The sequence below is a fragment of the Macrobrachium rosenbergii genome, chromosome 13 (assembly GCF_040412425.1).
Source record: "Macrobrachium rosenbergii isolate ZJJX-2024 chromosome 13, ASM4041242v1, whole genome shotgun sequence".
NCBI classification, from domain to species: domain Eukaryota; kingdom Metazoa; phylum Arthropoda; class Malacostraca; order Decapoda; family Palaemonidae; genus Macrobrachium; species Macrobrachium rosenbergii.
In genome coordinates, this window is record NC_089753.1 from 19,189,475 (window position 1) to 19,204,474 (window position 15,000).

Consider the following 15,000-nt stretch of genomic DNA (forward strand, 5'->3'; position numbering starts at 1 on the left):
ATGCACATATATATTATATACACATATACAACCTCACATCGGATTTGTCACTCAACCTTCTCACCTTTATCCCTTCCCTGTGCAGTGGGAGCTTCCCGCAACACATTTCAGATCCCAGAGGCACCTGTAAGTCTCGCCTCCCACACTCACACAGACCACACGCGGCCGCAAATAAACTCACTTTTTGCTGTTGCTGTTGCTTCTCTCTTGGGGGATTGGGACACTCGTCGCCTTGGAAGTGGACGACATGATATTCGAGTGTGAAATGTTATGGGAAATATCTCGGCTATTTTCAGGCACCCGTGCCGTGGTCTGTATTTTGAACCTTTCATATTCTGCGTCCATGAATCTGTGCTATATTTATTATTGCCGCTGTTATTTATAGTTTGTGTATTAATAGGAACAGGCAGGGGGTCATGAGTGAGGAAATAATTGTAGGAAATTAGGTCGCACGAGGAAAAAGCAGTAAAAACATTCTATATTTTGATTTGTTATGCAAGGACTGACTGCAGAATTCTAATTGAAAATATGTCTTTTTCTTGTGTAATTATGGAACAATTCAGGGTAATTTTGATAGGGATTTCCAGTGTTACGAAGCCCTGTTTCCTGTTTCATTTCGTTGTTGCCCTTGGTATTGCTGTTTATTCTGTGACGCCAAATTACATAATGAAATCATTTAGATCAGTACCAGGAACTACGGAGGCTAGAACCACATCCTTATCGCTAGTGATGGGCACAGTAGTAGGTTTGCTCACGGGTGTCTGGCTGTCATCGACGGTAACCAGTTCAGGTACTGACCAGGCTCAGTGTCGCGCAGTTCAGTTGATGAAAAGACGATTGAGTAGGGAATTTGCCAATGGCGTGCATTCAGTAACTCTTACCTGTTCGGTACAGACTGATTAATTGAAAGTACTGACTTGCAAGTGTTCTACATTTATTTGATGAGGCCATTTTTTGCAGTTTTTAGTTGCCATACATCAATCAGTCAAGTCCTCAAACTTCATTAACTAAGCGACGATCGACTGGGAAATGGGCCACTGGCCTGGATTCTCTAGGACACTTGCGTTCTGGACAGTTGCGTCGTGGACAGTTCCGTCTTGAACATTTGCGTCCTGGACAGTTGCGTCCTGGATATTTGCGTCCTGGACAGTTGCGTTCTGGATAGTTGCGTCCTGGACATTTGCATTCTGAACATTTTCCTGGACATTTGCTCCTGATATTTGCGTCATGGACGATTGCGATATTTATCCTGGACATTTTGCGTCCTTGCTGGTCCTGGATCCTGGCGTCCTGGACATTTGCATTCTGAACATTTGCGTCCTGGACATTTGCTCCCTGGACATTTGCGTCGCCAATGTTGATCCTGGATTTGCGTCCTGGATATTTTTGGACGTGCCTGGACTGGATATTTGCGTCCTGGACAGTTGCGTCCTGGATATTTGCGTCCTGGACATTTGCATTCTGAACATTTGCGTCCTGGACATTTGCTCCCTGGACAGTTGCGTCCTTGATATTTGCGTCCTGGACAGTTGCGTCCTGGATATTTGCGTCCTGGACAGTTGCGTCCTGGATATTTGCGTCCTGGACATTTGCGTCCTGGAACAGTCCCTGGACATTTGCGTCTGGACACATTTTCCTGGCGCTCTGGATAACGTCCCTGGACATTTGCGCTCTGAATATTTACGTCCTGGACAGTTGCGTACAGAACGTCTGCGTCCCGGACAGTTGTGTATTAGACAATTATGTCCCGGGACATTTGCATCCCTGGACAATTGCGTACCTAAGGTAATATCTGAAATGTTTGAAGCAATTCAAGATAATCTTAAATTTTTTTTAAAAGCTTACTTTTGCATAAAATACATTATCAAACTAAAAGGTGATCATATTTGAAAACTTTATTTCAAGACTCGGAATATGTTTTCAACAGCTAAATCAAAAGGTGTGGATGTTGTGAGCTATCCTCTTTAAGAATTTTATTTTATGTTCAGGTTTGTACTTTTCTAAGAGTGACATGATTCGCTTATTTGTATTTTCATTCTTCTGCCGCACTGGATTTCCTCTGTGAAAATCACTTATTAGTTTGTCCGTCCGCACTTTTTTCTGTCCGCACTTTTTCTGTCCTCACTTTTTTCTGTCCGCACTTTTTCTGTCCACCTTCAGATCTTAAAAACTACTGTGGCTAGAGGGCTGCAAATTGGTATGTTGATCATCTACCCTCCAGTCATCAGACATACCAAATTGCAGCCCTCTAGCCTCAGTTGTTTTTATTTTATTTAAGGTTAAAATTAGCCATAATCGTGCTTCTAGTAACGTTATAGGATAGGCTACCACCGGGTCGTGGTCCAAATTTCATGGGCCGCGGCTCATACAGCATTATACCGAGACCACCGAAAGATAGATCTATTTTCGGTGGCCTTAAGTGTACGCTGTACAGAAAAAACTCGATTTCGCCGAAGAAACTTCGACGCATTTTTTACTTATTTTCTTTAATGCCTTCTCCTCCTTTAATGCATCAATTAATTTCCAAATAGAGGGCTGTTGGCAGGTTACTGAGGACTGCAAAGAATTATGCATCCCCTCTGAACTATTGTTAGATCTGGGCAACTGGTTTATAACTCTTTCTCGAACATTATAGGTTTCGAAAGAAAAATTTGGTGCCATCCTTATTCCTCTTCTTCCTCTTTCTTGGCCAATATACGTCATTTCAAAATATGCGTTATATTCTGGGGCCCAAATCACAACCATCGGACAAATCAATACAGCCACCGACAACGTCAAACACAGGGAGAAATGATAAGGCGGAAAAACACCTAATCTAAACTGAACTCTTCATCTTCTCTGTATTGATGTCTTAACCCTAGGTCACAGATTTTCTTGCAAAATAGACTCCGCTAAATGAAAAAGTCATGAGCTTATTGGTGCTTGTGGAAACATTTCTGCAAAACTTCTCTGGGCTATTTCGAATTCTGTCAACAGTGATTTTGGATTGAGTTGAGGTTTTAGTTGCAACAAATACGTGGGTCTCGAGAGAAAACCTAAAATCTAGGAGATGTTTGTTCTGCAGGGTCGTTGGAAGAACTAAATGGTAAGTGTTTTGGTTAATCTTCACTGGGTTTAAAAAGTTGCTTTTCACACTTTATGGTAACTACTTTTACTTATTTATCGAAATGTATGGTAACTACCAATTTTTTTTTTTGCGGTTAAATGCTTTAGGGATGCAGTCAGCTGTGGTAAGTGCCAGTTAAAGTGGATAGCTCACAACCTTATAGAGTATCAGTGTATTTTGTGAAAAAGTATACTTCACAATTTTCAAACTATTACCTAAATTACGCAATTTCCAGGGACGCATTTGTCCTGGGACGCAAATGTCCTGGGACACAATTATCTAGTACGCAACTGTCCGGGACTCAAACGTTCAGGACGCAAGTGTCCGTCCACCCTGGATTCATTGGCAGCTGCCCATCAAAGTACAGACAGGGCTCAATGTTACATCATTTCGTTGGTGTAGAGATGATCAAAGGGTGAACATACTACAGGCCTTCATACATCCATTATTAGCGGTCAGTATACAGACTGGGTGAAGTGCCACAAAACTCATTGATCGAGAGACCATCGGAACTGGGAATGCACCACTGGAAATGTATTTATTGGCAGTTACCCATCCAAGTACTGAAGTGGTCCAGTATTGCAGAATTTCATTGATTGCGAGACTGGAGTTGTCAGCGAGCAAGCCATTGTCTGTTGGTGGCTACCTGCCTTACTAGTAAGCCAGTCCAACGACGCATAGCCTAATTTAATTGACTGAAGGATGATCGAGTCGTGAAAATTCTTTTCCTGCCTTCATATCTTGCACTGACTAGGTGCAGTGCTTCATCATTTAATTTTTCAAGTCATAAACATGCCATTGGCCTGCATTCAGTGGCTGTTGCTCATCGTTTTGCATAATTTCATTAGGCGAGAGACGGCGATCTTGTAGCTGATGCGTCACAGGCTGGCCTTCATTCTTTGGGCGGTTGTCCGTCTAAATGCTGACCAGGTCCAGTGTCCCGTGGTTTGGTTGATTGAGAGACAATTGAGTTGCAAAAGTGGCAGCCTTTCTCTGGTGGTCGCAGTTTCGTATAAAGATCTTGATGGAAACCCAGATGATAAGCAATGACGGTGTGGTGTCACAAGAGCTCTCCCCCCCCATTTTTTTTGGGGGGGGTCTGGTTTTATTTAGTGGTTGTATGACATCATCTTAGGGGAGCAAAAATTTGACAGCATCTTAGGGTAGCATATTTCTTCTCAGTGTCACATTTTTTATTTCGTATAACGTTGTTGGAACAACCCTTTAAACGTGTAGCCAGAGTTTTGGCTTAACAGAGTTGGATGGTTAATTACTGTTAACAGGTTCCTTATCATTCGTAGTCGCTGAAGATCCCAAAGCACATTTTTCCAGAATTAAAATGTATAAGTAAAGAACTCTTGCTGAGCAGCAGGCCTCTCGAATGCTGTTCCCTTATTGTAAAATGGACATAGGTTCTGATTAGTATCGCTTTTCTTCCCGTGTATAGATACAGAATTATGTTCAGAATTATGTTATTTACTGTCATGATTCAAAATGACCTTGCTGTGTTCTGGAATAAACCCAAAACGTAAACTTGCAGTGTAAGGTTCTACAAAAGCTTTTGAAAAAAGAGAAGTGCATCACAAACTTTGGTAACGCTAAGCGGATAATATTAAAAACAGGGAACACATCGCTGCCTGTTAAAGTAATATCAAGAGCAGTTATCAGTACGAGTAAATTAATAAATGGAATAAATAATGAATAAATTTAATAGGGGGAAAAATAAGGCAAGATCCAACGTGCACGTTCGATCACCAACTAGTGCCACTGGAGAGCGAGCGAGGCGTTTAGAAGAGAAGAGAAGGAAGGCAGGAAACAAGTCTCTGACGCAACGAAACAATGAAGAGTTCCTGGAACCCCTTCTGTGACGCGCGGGAGGAAAGATGATTAGATAATCAGAGCCGCAGTGGATCGTATGTTTACTGTTTTAATAAGGTAAATATAGAAAGGAGCCTAATAAATGAGCTTTTTCAAGAAATAAGGTGGCGAGATATTTTATATATGCAAACATACATGCTTGCCGACACACCCACACGACACCTCTTGCGTTAAACATAGTGTGTATCCGTACTTTTTTCCCTATATGCAGCACAGATAGTGTAGGATAATGAACCCCATGTTTTATTATCAAAAAAGACTTAAGCATGAAATGCGGAGCAAAATATATATATATATATTTTTTTTTGCCAACATTTTGCATTTTGGTAGGACCGGTACACAACCACGTTATACAGTAAGTATATATATATATATATATATATATATATATATATATATATATATATATATATATATATATATATATATATATATATATTATATGCTTCTCTAGCGCAGACTTTCTTTTGTTCTCATCAAATAGTGTATAGATGGCACCTATGACTCTCTGGTGAAAAGTCTACATATTCCAGTTCTTCTGCAGAATGTAGACGTATTGGTTTTAGTTGCTGTATATATATATATATATATATATATATATATATATATATATATATATATATATATATATACACATATACATATTCAGTTCTTCTGCAAAATGTAGACGTATTGGTAGAGTTTTAGTTGCTGTATATGTATATATATATATATATATATATATATATATATATATATATGTATATATATATATATATATATATATATATATATACACACACATCTAGGGTAACGGGTAATTGGTGTATGTAAATGCCTTTAGTGAGTTGCGTCGTCCCAGCCCCTCATAGAACACAAAGTTCGGCTGGTAAGACCTGGATTAGGGCCACAAGCACAGGTTATGAGCACCTGCTGGCTTGTAGGTCGACACTTCCGTAGGTAAAGGCTAGAACTACAATCGGGAATTGTGGCCTTAGTCAGGATTACCACCAGAAATCATTGCCACCGTGATGATGGATCGGATTATGGTGCCGAGTGCTTTGTCTTTATGGCTTCAGCTCTGCACGTTTGCACATGTCCTTGGTTAAAACCAACAAGCAATGAGGAGGGTCATTGGTCTTGGAAATCTCGTGCTACATGGAAACGCCCGTAGGGGGTTAGTGCCGTCAGTGCACTCAATGCGGTGCATTGTAGGCATTACATACAGTTCTTTGCAGCGTCCCTTCGGCCCTTAGCTGCAACGCCTTTCATTCCTTTCACTTTACCTCCGTCCTTGAGCTCCTCATTGGACGGGTGGGTACCGTTCTCAGCTAGCACTCTGCTGGACCCGCGCTCGATTCTCCGGCCGGCCAATGAACAATTCGAATTTATTTCTGGTGATAGAAATTCATTTCTTGCTATAATGGTTCGGATTCCACTATAAGCTGTAGGTCCCGTTGCTAGGTAACCAATTGGTTCTTAGCCACGTAAAATAAATCTAATCCTTCAGGCCAGCTCTAGGAGAGCTGTTAATCAGCTCAGTGGTCTGGTTAAACTAAGATATACTTAACTTTTTAACCTCCGTCCTTATTCTCTTTCCTCCATCTTACTTTCCACCCTCTGCTATCCACCCTCTGTTAACAATTGTTTCATCGTGCAACTACCAGTTTTTCCTCCTCTTACATGTTTGAAATCTTCTTTATTGTCATTTTCCGTTTCAGTGCTGAATAACTCCATAGGTCCCAGCTCTTGGCATAAATTCTGTATATTGTACATATTTTCCAAACTCCCCATATCCAGCTCACAAGGTCCAGTTAGGTCATGTTGCCAGTGAGATCTGGTAAGTCATGAGAGGAGCTTGGACTCAGGACCACTTCACCATAAGTCCAGGCAAAACCAACAAATTCCATCAGAACTGACCAGTGGTTTGTAACTCTCAAGGAAAAAGATGGGCGCTTGTGTGCGTATATATATGTGTTTGTTAGATGGGCGTGTTTGTGTATATATATATATATATATATATATATTATATATATATATATATATATATATATATATATAATATATATACATATAATATATATAAATATATATATATATATATATATATATATATATATATATATATATATATATATATATATATATTTATGTGTGTGCAAGTAGGTATTATTAAAGCACAACGGTTTTTTCAGCATTTTCCTCATGTTCCTAATGTCTTCCATAGATATCAGGGATAATATTTAAGGAACGCCTTAAACACCCATGCGCTGTACTTGTTTGTGTTCAATACGATAAAAACTCACATACAATTTTTACGACTCTTGATAACGTCGAGGGGTATAATTACCTTTAACAGCTGTGTATCGGGCGAGTTTTATTGGGACATTAATTTGATGAGACCAAGCACTTAATCTATATTGTGGTCAATGACTGGCTTGTGTCGTGAATTCCTCTCTCTCTCTCTCTCTCTCTCTCTCTCTCTCTCTCTCTCTCTCTCTCTCTCGTTGTTTTTCGAATGGTGCATGTGTACGTGACAAGGACTGTAAACATCTCTGCTTGTTTACAGACTTGTGTTTTTGTTTTTCAGAGAATTTGAGAAAAATTATGCTAAAATTAGGTTGGTGGGTCATGGCTCGTTCTAGGGACTTCGGTCCTTTGTAAAGAAACACGTAGGCATTCAAGTGGTTGTCGAATCACGGAGGAGAGAGAGAGAGAGAGAGAGAGAGAGAGAGAGAGAGAGAGAGAGCGGGGGGGGGGATTACTAATCCGGCCAATCAGCCTGTCAGGTACCCTCTTACGCCTCAAGCTCAACTTCTCAGGGGTAGTGCCGTCAGTCCACCTCTTGCAGTGCACTGTAGGCGTTACTTAAGGTTCTTTGCAGCGTCCCCTCCGGCCCCCAACCGCAATCCATTGTATTCCTTTTACTGTACTTCCGTTCATATTTTCTCTCCTCTACCATACTCTCCTTCCTCTCCTAACAGTTGATTCGTAGTGCACCTGCGAGGTTTCCCTCCTGTTACACCTTTCAGTCCCTTTTACTCTCAATTTTTCAGCGTTGAATGACCTTATAGGTCCCAGAACTTGGCCTTTAGCCTAAATGCTGTATTCTATTCTTGCTAGCATAAGACCATTGTAATGGTCTTACAACAATAGCCTACATTTTTAGCCGCATATCCACTGTCTTAAGCATGAATATTGTCGGCTAATGTCCAAGGTTGCCGTGTATCAGATGGGCGCAAGTGCCTTTGGTCGTTCAGACCATCCTTTGCATCACTGACATCTAAAGTTAGGAAACCAAACAATAATTTCAGAATCTGTCTCAGAATAATACCTCACTCGGTGCACTGTAGGCATTTACTATAGGTTCTTTGCAGCGTCCCTTCAGGCCCTAGCTGCAAGCCCTTTCATTCGTTTTACTGTACCTCTGTGAACATTCTCTTTCTTTCCGCTCTCTCTCTAACAATTGTTTCATAGTGCAACTGCGAGGTTCCGCCCCACACCCAAACCTTTCAAATTTTTTACCGTCAGTTTCCTTTTCAGCGCTGAATGACGTCATAGGCCTCAGCGATTTGCCATTGGCCTAAATTCTATGTTCCTTCCTTTCTTCCTTCCGTCCTACATTCTGCGATGCATGCTACATATAACCATTTTAGTAACACATTGGCGCAAAGAGAAATTGTACCACGCCTGGAAATCTATTCATGGTGAGGGACAAAGAGTCAAAGAAGACAAAGCGAACAAAAAGCCAGAGCCACTGACAATTACAGAGATTAAGCCTCCTTCGCCCGAAACACAAGATCGTCAAGGAGAGGCTTTTCCAGAACAGAGGCTGAAGACTTCCGTCGGCTATTCAGACAACGAGACAATTTTAGCTCTGGGTCATTCTGATTATTAGCAGCTGTTCAGTTTTAGTTGTTTCGTGACTTCTAGTTTCCTGTAAAAGAAACCTATTGAGATGGCTGTTTGTCTGTCCGTCCTCGCATCTTAAAAGCTACTGAGGCTAGAGGGCTGCAAATTGTCTGTCCGTCCTCACATCTTAAAAAACTGCTGAGGCTAGAGGGCTGCAAATTGGTATGTTGATCGTCCACCCTCCAGTCATCAAACATACCAAATTGCAGTCCTCTAGCCGTAGTATTTTCTATTTTATTAAAGGTTAAGGTTAGCCATGGCTCGTGTGTCTGGCACCGCCGAGTCCAATTCCGGAGGCGTCGCCCACGCACCTTCACTTGACCGCATCTGGGGAGCGACTGAGCGCTGCCTGGTCTGGTCGTAGCTGAGAGTTTCATACTGTAGCACACTGAGAGGCTCGTAATGATGTCAATCGAAGACAGTAACAATAAGATCGTGACACTGCGGCTTTAGACGCTGTACAGAAATCTTGTCTCTCTAGATTTTCTTAACTATTTTTGTTGCCATTATTTTTATATAGTTTAATGTTGTCACGTTTTTTCAGTCTTTGCAATAAGTTTGGATGCTTCTGTAAATCTTTCTGTTTATTATATATATATACTATATGCGTGACTGGATTGTGAAATATAGTTGTTATTATTATTTTCGTTGTTTCTTTTATAATTCGTACCTAATTCAGCATGTAAGTCGTGACTTTGAAAGAGTAGTTGTCTGCATCACAGCATATCGGAGGAAGTGGTTTCATGGTAAATGTCAATATTATTATTATTATTATTATTATTATTATTATTATTATTATTATTATTATTACTTGTAGTAGTAGTAGTAGTAGTAGTAGTAGTAGTAGTAGTAGTAGTTTAGCAAGTTTCTGATAAACTAAATAAGTGTTTCATGGCACAAGACGATTGTCCATTTACAAATCCCCGCAGGTGGGATAGTGCCGGCAATGTACACCTCATGCGGTGCATTGTAGGCATTACTTAAGGTTCTATGCAGCGTCCCTTCGGCCCCTAGCTGCAACCCCTTTCATTCCTTTTACTGTACTTCCATTCATATTCTCTTTCTTCCATCAGACTTTCCACCCTGTCCTAACGGTTGTTTCATAGTGCAACTGCGAGGTTTTCCTCCTGTTACACCTTTCAAACCTTTTACTATCAATTTCCCTTTCAGCGCTGAATGGCCTCAGAGGTCCCAGCGCTCGACTTTTGGGCAAAATCTTATAATATTATTATTATTATTATTATTATTATTATTATTATTATTATTATTATTATTATTATTACATAATATATGTATTAATTCACGATATATATATATGTAAAATATATATATATATATATATATATATATATATATATATATATATATATATATATAATATATACATGTATGTATGTATGTATGTATATGGATAGTAAGCCAACAAAGACCTCTCAACTTCTCGACGTTAAGGGGTCTTTGTTGGCGTAATACTGAAAAAAATTATTGTCAAGCAGTCACGTGGAACAAGTCAAAAAGGTCACTGGAACTTTCTTAGGGAGTTCCCATACAAAAAAAGAAAAAAGTGAAAACATTGTAAAATAGTAAACAGAACTACACCATTTCGTAAACTAACGAAATCACGCGCACCAAAAAGGCGTGATGAAAAACCATAGGGAAATGCATTCATTATTATTATTATTATTATTATTATTATTATTATTATTATTATTATTATTATTTTGACTGGGTGGTATTTATAGTGTGGGGTTCCGGGTTGCATCCTGCCTCCTGAGGAGTCCATCACTTTTCTCGGTATGTGCGCCGTTTTTAATAGCACGCTCTTCTCCGCGAGTCCTGGAGCTACTTCGGCGTCCAGTTTTTCCAGGTTCCTTTTCAGGGATCTTGGGGCCGTGTCTAGTGTTCCTGTGGTTACGGGAACAATTTCCACTGGTATATCGCATATCCTTTTATTTCGATTTTCAGGTCTTGATACTTGTAATTTTTTTCCTCTCTTTCTCATCTACTCATTATTATTATTATTAAATTACAAAATCCACATTTATGTAGAGTACTGTATTTACAAATAATAAAATAAATTCCAGGAGCTTTCGAGAGCCTGCTCAGCTCCCTTCTTCAGCTAGAGCAGGCTCTCGAAAGCTCCTGGAATTCATTTTATTATTTAAATACATACTTTAAATAAATGTGAATTTTGTATTTATAAACATATTCACGGGATTGTGAAGAAGATTTGCATTATTATTATTATTATTATTATTATTATTATTATTATTATTATTAGTAGTAGTAGTAGTAGTAGTAGTAGTAGTAGTAGTAGTAGTAGTGTAGTCTACATTCACGTGATATATCTTTTAATAGTAAACCAACAACGACCTCTCAACTTCTCCAAGTTAAGAGGCCTTTGTTCGCCTAATATTAAAAAATACATATGTTATTATTAGCGCAAACATTCGTGTAGAACATTCCTAAACAGCCATATAAATTTTCTTAGAGAGTTCACAGTAAAAAAGGAACACAAAGCGTAAATAAACAGAACTGCAACATTTATTTAACTAAGTCACGGAACCCCACAAAAGGCATGATGAGAGACCAGAGGGAAAAGAATAAATTATTATTATTATTATTTATCACATTCACATTTACGATAGCCAACAAAAACCTCTCAACTTCTCTAAGCTTAGGAGTCTTTGTCGGCTTCTCATGATTGAAAGGATTAATGTTAATAGAGAAAACAGGTAATGGGAACAACCTAAAAGGTCATACGAATTTTTTTAAGGGACTTCCCATGTAAAAAAAAAAAAAAGAAGTTAAAACATTGTAAAATAAAAAAAAAGCTTAGCAACTTTTAGTAAACTAACGAAGTCATGGAACCCCCAGAAAGAAATGCATTAATTATTATTATTATTATTATTATTATTATTATTATTATTATTATTATTATTATTATTATTATTATTATTTGCTAATAGATTCACAATTTCGTGAAAAACAAGTAATAAAAAACAATTATATAGTAAATATATTACTATAAAAAATCAAGACTTTCGAACACTTGAACGGTGTTCCTCTTGAGTGTTAACGTTAACACTGATGAGGAACACCGTTCAAATTATTCGAAATTGATTTTTTACATATAATTATTATTTACTTATTGTGTGGTTTTTCTTGTTGTTATTATTATTATTATTGATCACATTCACGTGATATAAGTATTTTTGACCTGTAAGCCAACAAAACCTCTCAACATCTCGAAGTTAAAAGGCCTTTGTTGGCTTAATATTGAGAGATAAAAAAAATATTAGCGGAAACAGACATGTTGAACATCCCTAAAATTTCGCCCGAGCTTCCCGTAGGAAAAAAAAAAACCTGAATCCATCGTAAAACGTAAATAAACACAGAACTGCAGCATTTAGTAAACTGGCGAAGTCACGGAGAGCCCTTAAAAGCGTGATGAAAGACCAGAGGGGAATCAGTAAAAGGGGGAAAACCGAACAAGCTGAAGAACTTGGCAAAAGGGGATCCACGGGGTGAGTAACCTCTCTCAGACAGAGACAATGCAGTGGGGCCACTGAGGAGAGAGCAGGCGAGTGTAACCACTTCGGAGTATCGCCGCTGGGAGGGATGACCCGCCGTGTTTATATCTTCCCATCCGCGGATCAACAAATAGATTAACGGTATTGTTGCACCAGCAGAAGAGCGCAGTTTATCTCGCTGTTATTGTGTTCCTGCAACTGGGGTCTTGTTTTTGGTGGTAACTCCCCCCTTCTTCTTCTTCTTCTTCTTCTTCTTCTTCTTCTTCTTCTTCTTCTTCTTCTTCTTCTTCTTTTATTGCTGGATGTCGGTAACTGGGTGATTCCAGATGGCTGGAAGTTGTCTTTATTTTTGTTTGGATGAGAGAGAAGTATCATTACTGGTGGATGCTCTCTCTCTCTCTCTCTCTCTCTCTCTCTCTCTCTCTCTCTCTCTCTCTCTCTCACACCTTCTGGAATGTGCGTGTGAGATAAAGTGTACATTACGGTTTTTTCAGTGATGCGGAGGTTGGGGCGGGTGTTAATTTACCTTCCCTAAGATACATGAGGCCGTGCATTGAATTCAAGAAACGTTTATATGTTTTACATTATTTTAACTCTGATCGCAGTTGTAAACTGCTCCTCCTGTCTAATAATGTTATGTTTTCGTAATCTTTCTGCCGGCTGTGGCTTCCATTGTATTGCCAAAACGCTAATGAATCTTAAATTTCCAACGAAAAGCATAATTATTAGTTACTTGTTCATTGTTTATTATCGGATAAAAAGTAAGAATATTTTGTACTTTTCGGAAATAACAACAGGTTTTTGCAGGTTATTGGTAGTAAGTAGCTTGTCACTTGATAAAGTATCTTTTATATTATAACAATAAAAACAAGAACGTTGGCAGAAGGAAATATAATAGCAATAAACTTTGGTATGTTTGTTGGGAAAGCCACGCCCCTTTGCCTGATCTAACTGTCCTCTGTTCACAGAGAAAATCATCCCGCCATCGAAGCCACTTTGGGGGTTTATCTTACCATTTACTACCATACTTTGGAACTCTTTTTCAGAGTGTATTTACCCTTTGTTTTCTTCATATCTTCTGGGCCGGGCTGCCTTAGGGCATTGGGTAACGCTTCTCATAAGCCCAAGGCTGAAACAAACAAGTATAAAATGCGCCGAAGTTTTTTCTGCGCAATCGAGTTTTCTGTACAGCGTATCATCAAGGTCACCGAAATTAGGTCTAAATTTCGGTGGTCTCGGTATAATGCTGTATGAACCGCGGTCCATGAAGTTTTAACCACGGCCCGGTGGTGGCCTGTCCTATATCGTTGCCAGAAGCACGATCATGGCTAACTTTAACCTTAAATAAAATAAAAACTACTGAGGCTAGAAGGCTGCAATTTGGTATGTTTGATGATTAGAGGGTGGATGATCAACATACCAATTTGCAGCCCTCTAACCTCAGTAGTTTATAAGATCTGATGGCGGACAGAAAAAGTGCTGACAGAAAAGCTGCGGACAGGAAAAGTGCAGACAGAAAAAGTGCTGACAGAAAAACTGCGGACAGGAAAAGTGCAGACAGAAAAAGTGCTGACAAAAACTGCGGACAGGAAAAGTGCAGACAGAAAAACTGCGGACAGGAAAAGTGCTGACAGAAAAACTGCGGACAGGAAGAGTGCAGAAAGAAAAAGTGCTGACAGAAAAAGTGCTGACAGGAAAAGTGCAGACAGAAAAAGTGCGGGCGGATAGACATAGCCGGCACAATAGTTTTCTTTTACGGAAAACTAAAAATGATTTTGATGTCACAGCACGTAACTTCGTGTGACCTGATTTAGACGTTTCGACTTTGTGCGTAAACTGATTTGAACGCATTCGATGAGTTTATAAAAAGATTGAGGCCTCTTCGCCTGAAATAAACCGTTTTAGATTTTCCCAGTACTTTTATAAATAACTAAGGTATATTCTCTGCATTGAATAACAGGTTGACACCCAACACTGCGTTAATTAACCCAGTTAAACTTAACTCGTTGCGTTTGCAACTGAACAAAACATAGTTTTTCGTTTCTGAGGATTTCATATGCTGAAATTTACGTTCGAGGCAACTCGATGTTCTGGGTTTCATGACCTTCTGGTCGTCTCATATAGAGAATGAGTGACTTTCATTATAATTAGTTTTTCCATTTATGCAAACGCTGATGATACGTAATATTTGAAAGAATCGCAAGACAGATTTCTATGTAAGACCTTTCAATGAGACGAAAAGTGATTGGAATGTAACCTAAATGTAGTATGTTTACCATAAAATTAGTCGTTATCATTGAACAAAGCTGCCATCTCGTTATGCAAGTGCCAGGGGAGGAAGAGGAAAATACTGATGAAATCAGATATAAACAAGTCATCGTAGGGGAAAATATATGCATGAATAGACAGCAGTGATGTAATAATACATAAAAGTGAAGGGAAAGAGAGTGGCAGCACCTTTTATTAGCATACTTCTTGCTAATTCCCACTCGGATTCTTCTTCTTCTTCTTCTTCAAATTACGAAAGCGTGGAGGGGGAATAGAACCAATTATGAGAACCAGTAAAAGACAGACTTTAATTTTTCACCGTTA

At 39.1% G+C, this 15,000-nt stretch overlaps 1 protein-coding gene across 2 annotated transcripts in view; it reads left to right on the forward strand.

Moving 5' to 3' along the window:
• LOC136844949 (uncharacterized) overlaps nt 1–15,000 on the forward strand; it is a 351,479-nt gene that overhangs the window by 183,578 nt on the left and 152,901 nt on the right. The gene's annotated exons all lie outside the window — the stretch shown is intronic.